This window comes from Palaemon carinicauda, chromosome 1 (assembly GCF_036898095.1).
Source record: "Palaemon carinicauda isolate YSFRI2023 chromosome 1, ASM3689809v2, whole genome shotgun sequence".
In the NCBI taxonomy this organism is placed as follows: Eukaryota; Metazoa; Arthropoda; class Malacostraca; order Decapoda; family Palaemonidae; genus Palaemon; species Palaemon carinicauda.
In genome coordinates this window covers 71,688,385-71,698,384 of record NC_090725.1, presented here as the reverse complement: position 1 = coordinate 71,698,384, position 10,000 = coordinate 71,688,385, and the positions used below count along the sequence as shown (strand labels likewise).

At 34.2% G+C, this 10,000-nt stretch overlaps 1 protein-coding gene across 4 annotated transcripts in view; it reads left to right on the top strand.

The window, feature by feature from the left end:
- sif (still life) overlaps window positions 1–10,000 on the top strand; it is a 1,404,800-nt gene that overhangs the window by 120,622 nt on the left and 1,274,178 nt on the right. For all 4 annotated transcript variants that reach the window (XM_068381983.1, XM_068381997.1, XM_068381990.1 and 1 more), the window contains exon 2: window positions 2,114–2,176. The gene's annotated coding sequence lies outside the window, so the exon portion shown is untranslated. The remainder of the gene's footprint in view (window positions 1–2,113; window positions 2,177–10,000) is intronic.

Genomic DNA, 10,000 nt, shown 5'->3' with positions numbered 1-10,000 from the left:
AGCGATGCATATTTGCACCGACTCGCGGCGGTGCCCTTTTAGCTCGGAAAAGTTTCCGGATCGCTGATTGGTTGGACGAGATAATTCTAACCAATCAGCGATCAGGAAACTTTTCCGAGCTATAAGGGCACCGTTGCGAGTCGGTGTAAATCTGCATCGCTAAAAGAAATGGACTATAGGAACTTATTTAACTGCCTAACCAATATTAAACGTACTAGATTTCACGGACGAGCTCTTTCAACGAACGCTTTCTCAAACCTTACCTATCCTCAAACCTTAAATATTCTCAAACCTTACTCGGTTTGAGAATCGAGCTCTGGCCACTCAGCGTATAAGCTGAGCGCACTTAACACACCGCCATGAAATAGATAAGGAATGATAGATAGATGGGGAAGGGAAAGAGAGAGAGACGATTCGAATGGTTACAGAACCGAGTAACTCAAGTAGGTAAGCAATGAATCCATAAACTTTAGAGGAAATCTGGTAGGAGTTCTTATGGTCCATCTGTATATAAAGTGTTTATATGAGAACGCCAGAAGGGAGTGTGTGCCTCTATGGCCTATCGCGATTTGTTTGTAATCGCCAGTTTCTTTGGCCGAAGTCTGGATGGAGAGGAAAAACACTGTAGGCGTGTAGTGTAGTTATATAATCCCTATTTATCTATTTTGTTCATTAATGTTTTATTTTGGTAACTGAAATCTGATTAAATTCATGTATACAGTATATATTGCCATAACAATGCTACACTAGTAATAATAGGAGTGTTTCTTTTTTCTTAAATAGCCTTGTTTTTCAATCTAAAATTATATCTGTAATCATCAAACTATCCTTCGTCTCTTTTGAGTCGTTGAAACTTTTTTTTTATTCTGTGAAACTTTTCAAATTGGTTTTACTAAGGATTCCTAAGTTATGGTGCTTTTCTGTGTGTGTTTTAGACTGAGATCATGTTGTCTGCGAAATCCTATATTTCTCAAGTTTGCAGTTATTCTTGACCGTCATTTGACACTAATTCAGTCTTTCCATTTCCCCCTAAGTTGTTTCACTGACTTATATTTCTTTATTTGGGCCATGAGACTTCGGTATCCAACTTGAGCGATCAAGCGATGAATCAGTAATGCGATATTGAAGAAACTTCACCAATCTTCATTAGAATATCTCCGTCTCTTTTGCGTATTAAATGTTGAGTGTGATGGTGACCCCCGGAGTAAAGAGAAATGAAAAGGACTTCTCTTGCTCTTGACGGTGAAATAATTGTGATCTTTATTGAGGAAGATCCTCTCCTTTTTGTACGTTTATTGCGGTGCTTTAGCTTATAAAGAATAATGTTGATGTTCGTTACTACTACATTTGAAACTGGATTATTTTTTTTTTTTTTTGTAAAATAGCAAAAAAAAAAATGGCCTTTTATTTTATTCATATAGGAAATATCTTTTCCATTTCTTGATAACCTGATTACTACTTCTGTGTTCACAAAAGACTTCCGATTATTTTGCCATGTATGAATTATACGTTGAAATAATGTACTAGTCAGGGCCACCCATACTAGGTTGGTTTGCTTTGAGCGATCAGACGAAAATCTCCCACCATCACCAATCCGAACTGACCAGCGTGTTCATGAAAATTACCAAAACCTAGCAAAAAAATGGCCTTTTATTTTATTCATATAAAAAATACCTTTTCCATTTCTTAAGAACCTGATTACTACTTATGTGTGCATAAAAGACTTCCGATTATTTTGCCATTTATAAATTATACGTTGATCTGTTTTCTGTAAGATCTATTGGCTTTCATTCTGCAGAAGTCAAATATTAAGATTTTTTTTTTCCATTTTGAGTATCCAGTTATCTTCATTCGGTTTAATATTTATTTACAAGAAGTAATATTTGGTATATCTAACTGTGAGAATGCACTTATTCATTTTACAGTACATTTTGTCTGTTTTGTAAATTTCTATATCAGCCTTACTTAATAGTATTAGATGTTTTAATTCCATGCAAGTATAATAGAAAAATTATTCCTTCAAACATTATAGGTTTATATTGAAGTGGTTTTAATGGTTTGAATTTTAGTTCTCTCAAGATGTAGTCTTACATATTTTTTCTTTATTCCACAGGGACACATTAAATCGTCTTCGTTTCCTTTATTTCAAGGAAACTCACTGGATTAATATTCTGAGGTAAGTCTTATTTTGCAGACGTATTATTGAGAAATTGTCATTTGGTTAACCATAAATACAGAATTAGGGCTTACATAAAATTGACCCATACTCCTACAGTATACGCATATGAAAATTGGTCGATATTTACTATTTGTTATTTGTTATTTATTATTATTATTATTATTATTATTATTATTATTATTATTAATTTTTATTATTATTATTATTTTTATTTTTATTATTATTATTATTATTATTATTATTATTATCATTACGAGTGTATGTATGCATGACACTGAAAGCCTCTTCATTTCAAAACTGCATCTTTAAGAGACAGTTGCCTTGTCGATCACGTACCAAATTTTACTTTGGTGGAAAGTAATATCCTTACCATTACGCATCTAGGCGTTGCACAGTATCAAAGACAGTTTTGCGTAAAAAAATAGTGACAGGATGTTGTTTAAGGGTCAACGACTGGTTAGTGGTATTGAATATTTCAGTTCATGCTTATGCAAAATATTCGCATTCCCACTCCACTTTCTTTCCTCCATCTTGCTGTCCAACATCTTATTTTTTACTTTTCTAGGTCGACCTGTGACGCCCGGTGAAAAGAGTCCTTCTTTACACTTTTCTGATATAAATACTTCCAAATATAACATCTTATTTTTTACTTTTCTGGGTCGACCTGTGACGCCCGGTGAAAAGAGTCCTTCTTTACACTTTTCTGATATAAATACTTCCAAATATAACATCTTATTTTTTACTTTTCTGGGTCGACCTGTGACGCCCGGTGAAAAGAGTCCTTCTTTACACTTTTCTGATATAAATACTTCCAAATATAACATCTTATTTTTTACTTTTCTGGGTCGACCTGTGACGCCCGGTGAAAAGAGTCCTTCTTTACACTTTCCTGATATAAATACTTCCAAATATAACATCTTATTTTTTACTTTTCTGGGTCGACCTGTGACGCCCGGTGAAAAGAGTCCTTCTTTACACTTTTCTGATATAGATACTTCCAAATATAACATCTTATTTTTTACTTTTTTATTGCACCTGCGTGGTTTCTCCCACGGCCCAGTGCCGGACTTTATGGCTCAAATTCCAATCTAATCCAAATTTCCATAGCCGTCCCAACATTCGATGAATCGGGAAGAACTGGCAATAACTTGGGTGCCAAATGAAGTGTCGGGAGTTTTCAATAAACTTCTATCGCAAGAAAATTAATCAAATATTTTATATTGCAATGTAAATTATGTCCATATGCTGTATATGTCAAATCCATAAAGGAAAAATATTTATATACTTTAGAAAATGTATTAGCACGAAATCATTTAAAATTTGCAGATTATTTCATTCATAGAGATTTAGTATATAGAACTATAGATTACTGAATAGGATACTGAGAGGTTTCATCTCTCTCTCTCTCTCTCTCTCTCTCTCTCTCTCTCTCTCTCAGGAAGAAGCAGCAGGAGTGGAGGTAGCTATAGTCAAACCATTCGATGGTGGCCGCTGAAAAGAGCTCTTTGCCAGAACTTATCGTGTCCGAACGTAAACTTAGTTCATTTTTCCTTGAAGGAAACTTTCTTTAGAGACAAGTCGAATACCTTTGAAAACAACAGTAAAGGAAGATTAAGAGATTAACACTAATACAGGGATAATTATCCTATTTTCCCTCACCCTTTCTTTACAACTGTACTTGCTGGGATAAGATCACCTTAAATAACATTATCATCTTACATATATATATATATATATATATATATATATATATATATATATATATATATATATATATATACACACACACACACACACACACACACACACACACACATATATATATATATATATATATATATATATATATATATATATATATATATATATATATTTATATATATATATATATAATATCGAAAACTGACATCTAAACATAAACCATGCTTATCATGAGCTTGAAAGAGTTATTTCAAGAAAAGACTTTTTAAACCTTTTTAATTGCTCTGCCCTTGGCAGATACTTATCTTTCACTAACGATATTTTCGTGTTTGGGGTCTCCTGGTCACATCCGTCAATCAATGGTCTTTCAGCTTAGAAGATTATGATTTCTTTAAGGAAAAGTCAACTTAATCTCTCTCTCTCTCTCTCTCTCTCTCTCTCTCTCTCTCTCTCTCTCTCTCTCTCTCTTTGTGTATATATATATATATATATATATATATATATATATATATATATATATATATATATATACATATACATATACATATACACATATTTATATGTGTGTATATGTGTACATATATATATATATATATATATATATATATATATATATATATATATATATATATATATACATATAGATATACTGTATATATATATATATATATATATATATATATATATATATATATATATATTGTATATGTTATGTAGACTTTCCTTGGAGATTCTTTCCATCCATTGAATGCAATGTTTTCTCTTCCTTCCACCAGTATTTTTCCAAAGGTGGGGATTTTCTTTCGTGCATATAAGTTTATCACTGTTCTTAAACATATTTGTTGAAGTCCTCGACAGCAGGGTGATACTTTGTTCTTTCTTGAAATTTAGGTTTCTCACATTCTTCTTGTGTCATCATTCAACATACGATAGTTTCATCAGTAAAAGTGCCGCTGTTCATCTTTATTGTGAAATACTTGTAAACACTGTATATTGTTTCCACGAGTTGGTTAAGTTTCCAATCGTTCAAATTTGATAACTTATGCAGTCTTAAGCACTCTATTTTATACTCCAAGATCAACCGTTCTGGGGATTAAATACGGCTCACTGATCTTTGACTGATAAATTTGCCCTTGTGAGCTTCAAGATTTCAAACTCACCATCTTGCCAGTCTTATTACGACAATAGGATAAAACTACCAAATAACCTGGGATTATAATTTTGAAAAAAAAAAAATGTTGGTTCCAATTATCATTATAGAAATGAAACCTCTCCTCATGAAATATATATGTTCGACAAGAATAACAGGAGAGAGAGAGAGAGAGCATGAAATATATATGTTCGACAAGAATAACAGGAGAGAGAGAGAGAGAGAGAGAGAGAGAGAGAGAGAGAGAGAGAGAGAGAGAGAGAGAGAGATTGGATTTAACTTCTGGTTAATCGTTGCCACCTCTGGTTAATCCTGTGAGATTAGTCAAAAAGGAAGGACATCTGCCAGAAAGCGGCTACCCTTTATCAGTTTCACTCGGTTTGGACAAGGTTTATACATATATAGACCTTGGGTTTGGATGGATCGTGTCTAAGTACTGTGTTCTTTTTTCCTTAAATTGGTCGAATTATTTTGACACGAGTACGCTATACAGTGGGTCAGAAATCGTCTCAGCGGCCACGACAGATTGGTTTTACTTATAGTAGGTCTGTCTTCTCAGAATGGATAGCTGGGTAGTTCCTCCCCCCCCCTCTCTCTCTCTCTCTCTCTTTCCGCCACCAACAATAACATTCTCTCTCTCTCTCTCTCTCTCTTTCCGCCACCAACAATAACATTCTCTCTCTCTCTCTCTCTCTCTTTCTGCCACCAACAATAACATTCTCTCTCTCTCTCTCTCTCTCTCTCTCTCTCTCTCTCTCTCTCTCTCTCTCTCTCTCTCTCTCTGGTTCAGTTTGTTTCAGTTATTCATGATAAGTTTAAATCGATCATATAGATTTATTAGAAAATCACTTTCATAAATAACAAATGTAGTTAAGATACTTGTAGTATCCGAAACACTTTTAATATTGTTGGTTAATTTCGTCAACGGCAGTACATTTATGAGCTAGCTCTCATTATTCACAGGCCCGTCGAGAGTTTATTGAGTGTGCCTCATAAATTGAACTGTAAGCATTGCTAAATTTTCTTTACAGTGTCTCTGTGGCCTCTATTTTTTCTTTTATTAGGAATTATACATATACAATTCTTACAATTTAAATTATATATGAATCATAATTGTACGTAGATCTTACCCTTCTTCCCATTAGGGAGTGCTCATCTTTACTTGCTCAAATTGGGGAGTGCTTTTCTTTACTAGTCAGTTATGGGGGTGTTTATCTTTACTTGATCCCTTATGCCTTTTAGATTCGAATGGAAGAAATGATCTTCCATCTCATTGGCCAAACAACTCTCTCTCTCTCTCTCTCTCTCTCTCTCTCTCTCTCTCTCTCTCTCTCTCTCTCTCTCTCTCTCTCTCTCTGCCTGTCTGTATTCCTGTCTGAAATGGAGAAGTTTGGAGTGTTTGCAGAGGCTATATGCTCTTTTGTTTGCCAGAGACGCTATGACTTTGGGGGCCAGATATCCTTTCTGGTATATTAAGGTATGGCGTTTTCATGAGGTTGTTTCATCTCTCTCTCTCTCTCTCTCTCTCTCTCTCTCTCTCTCTCTCTCTCTCTCTCTCTCTATATATATATATATATTTAATATATATATAATATATCTATAATATATATATATATATATGTATATATATATGTATATATATATGTATATATATATACATATATATATATATATATATATATATATATATATATATATATATATATATAATGTGTGTGTGCTTGTACCTGTGACCTTGCAAGCATACTTTTAGTGTTTGTGCGTCCTTGCATGTTGCGATAAGTCACTACATATTTTAGCTCTTATTATATATTTTTTAAAAGGGTTGTATATGTTTGTACACAGGCATGGTTGTATGTTTATGTTCTAAGATTATTTTATTGTAGAGCTACGTTCCTTCTTGAACTCTATTTATACATTTGAAAGCGTGGTTTTGTATGGTCTCTTATTCACGTGAAGAAAGGAAAACGCCATTCCTATTCCTACACAAAATTGATTGAGCGGGCTATTATCTTCATTTGTTTTGCATACTGTTATATCTGTGTACCAACCGTGTGTCACACGATCGTACATAAATTATTTTGTATATATTATGCTTGTATCTTCGCTCTTCCCTCGCACTAAAAAGAACCAGAATAAACATGTCTGCGTTTCTCCTATGTAACATTGTCTGTTTCTCGAACATGTAATTTCCTGTTGCCTTGAGGTTTTGTATAGAAAGGAGAGTGTTGATTGCTTCCTGCCTTTGAGTCACACCCGTCTGAATGATTCGAAGGATTCACATGAATTTCCATTTTTATTAGTTTTTACTGTAGGCCCATTACTTTAATTATTTCCCGTAGGGTTCTTATTTTTTTTTATGTTAATATGTTTTCAAATAAACTTTATAGCTCTCTCACTCCTCTCAGATTCTTATGCCTGTATGTACACGCACACACACACACACGCACTTACACACATATATAAACTAAATAAACACATATATACTGCATATATACGAACACACTTATGTATACACACACACACACACACACATATATATATATATATATATATATATATATATATATATATATATATATATATATATATATACACACAGTGTATATCATTACCAAAAGCCGTTGCTAGTCAAGTGCAGGACAAAGGTCTCAGACACGTCCGTCAACTCCCGTCTATTTATGGTCTTTATATGGCAGTCTATACCCGCAAATATTTTAGCTTGTCAAATCATTGCGTTCTCTTCCTTCCCCTGCTTCGTTTGCAATCTTTAGGGACCCATTCTGTTATTCTTAATGTCCATCTGATATCTGTCATTCCCACCATACGTTCTGCCCACGTCAATTTCTTTTTCTTAGATGTTGTTAGAATATCCTCTTATTTATTTTTTTCTAGTATCCCTGTTCTTTTTCTGTCTCTTGGTATTAATCCCATGGCTGTGTGAGTTTTAAGTAGCTTATGTTCTAAGGCTTTAGTAAGGTTCTTATTTATATATGAATAGTGTCATTAAATGCTTGTGTTTATAAGGTGTTTATCATTTTCGTACAATACCTCTACAATTTCTTGAAAGTCTTCTCATCTTTCAGGCTAAAACTTTGAGGAGAAATATGAAAACTTCCTCTATATCAATTTATTCAAGGTACTCTGAACAAATGTGTACCAGCCTCTAATTGTGTATTTTTATAAGGACTACTTTATTTGAAAAGGGGTAATGCACTGGCAAATACTAATATTTTTTCCAATTAAATAAAAAAAAAATTATGAATTTTTAGATTTTGCATTTAGTTAACAAGATCACAATGCTCCATGAGAAGTTACAATCTCCTTTGGTGTTAATGCACGGTCCAACGCTGCTTGCATCAATAGGCTTGTACTTCTGTCTCTTCGAACATTTCAGCTTGCAAATTACATTAGTATTCTATTCCTTGTATTCTATTGGAGCAGGTTTGTTCCTTTTCACTTGCTGGGAGTCCTTGCTAGTGGCGTAATCTTATAGTATTCTATTCCTTGTATTCTATTGGGGCAGGTTTGTTCCTATTCACTTGCTGGGAGTCCTTGCTAGTGGCGTAATCTTATAGTATTCTATTCCTTGTATTCTATTGGGGCAGGTTTGTTCCTATTCACTTGCTGGGAGTCCTTGCTAGTGGCGTAATCTTATAGTATTCTATTCCTTGTATTCTATTGGGGCAGGTTTGTTCCTATTCACTTGCTGGGAGTCCTTGCTAGTGGCGTAATCTTATAGTATTCTATTCCTTGTATTCTATTGGGGCAGGTTTGTTCCTATTCACTTGCTGGGAGTCCTTGCTAGTGGCGTAATCTTATAGTATTCTATTCCTTGTATTCTATTGGGGCAGGTTTGTTCCTATTCACTTGCTGGGAGTCCTTGCTAGTGGCGTAATCTTATTATGGCCCCACCTCAATGACAAGCATGGTCCAATATCTGTGAGGGGCTCAAGATCATATTCTTTAGGTGGTATCTCATGGTAAATGGCGCCTACCACGAGAGGCTTGTATGTCATCATTACATATTTGCTTAGACCTTTTTATTATTATTATTATTATTAAATGCTAAGCTACAACCCTAGTTGGAAAAGCAGGATGCTATAAGCCCAGGGGCTCCAACAGGGAAAATAGCCCAGTGAGGAAAGGAAACAAGGAAAAATAAAATATTCTAAGAACAGCAAAAACATTGAAATAAATATTTCCTATATAAACTATAAAAACTTTAACAAAACAAGAGGAAGAGAAACTAGATAGAACAGTGTGCCCGAGTGTACCCTCAAGCACTCCCCTTGGAGTGACATTGTTCTTCATCTGTAATTCTAGTGTTACTGTGGGAATGCATGTTCATTCACTTTCATTTCTAAGTTTTTAGTTAGTCCTTGGTGATATCCAATTGCTAACAAATGACAATTCATTTTGGTATTTACCATTTAGGACAACACTTCTCAGGGCTCCTGACATTGTTCTTCATCTGTAATTCTAGTGTTACTGTGGGAATGCATGTTCATTCACTTTCATTTCTAAGTTTTTAGCTAGTCCTTGGTGATATCCAATTGCTAACAAATGACAATTCATTTTGGTATTTACCATTTAGGACAACACTTCTCAGGGCTCCTGACATTGTTCTTCATCTGTAATTCTAGTGTTACTGTGGGAATGCATGTTCATTCACTTTCATTTCTAAGTTTTTAGCTAGTCCTTGGTGATATCCAATTGCTAACAGATGACAATTCATTTTGGTATTTAGCATTTAGGACAACACTTCTCAGGTCTCCTGCAACTCATCTTAACTTTGAGGCCGAAAGTGTTTAAGAAGTCAAAATCTTCCACTATGGTGTTCTGTTAAGTCAACTTTACCGACAGCTGTTTGAGGCATTGCCCTTTGGTTTCTTCAGAGCTACTTTAGCTGGGAAATGTAATGGATAGAACATCCAAAAATTAAGTCGTAATATTTGTGAAAGTTAAAG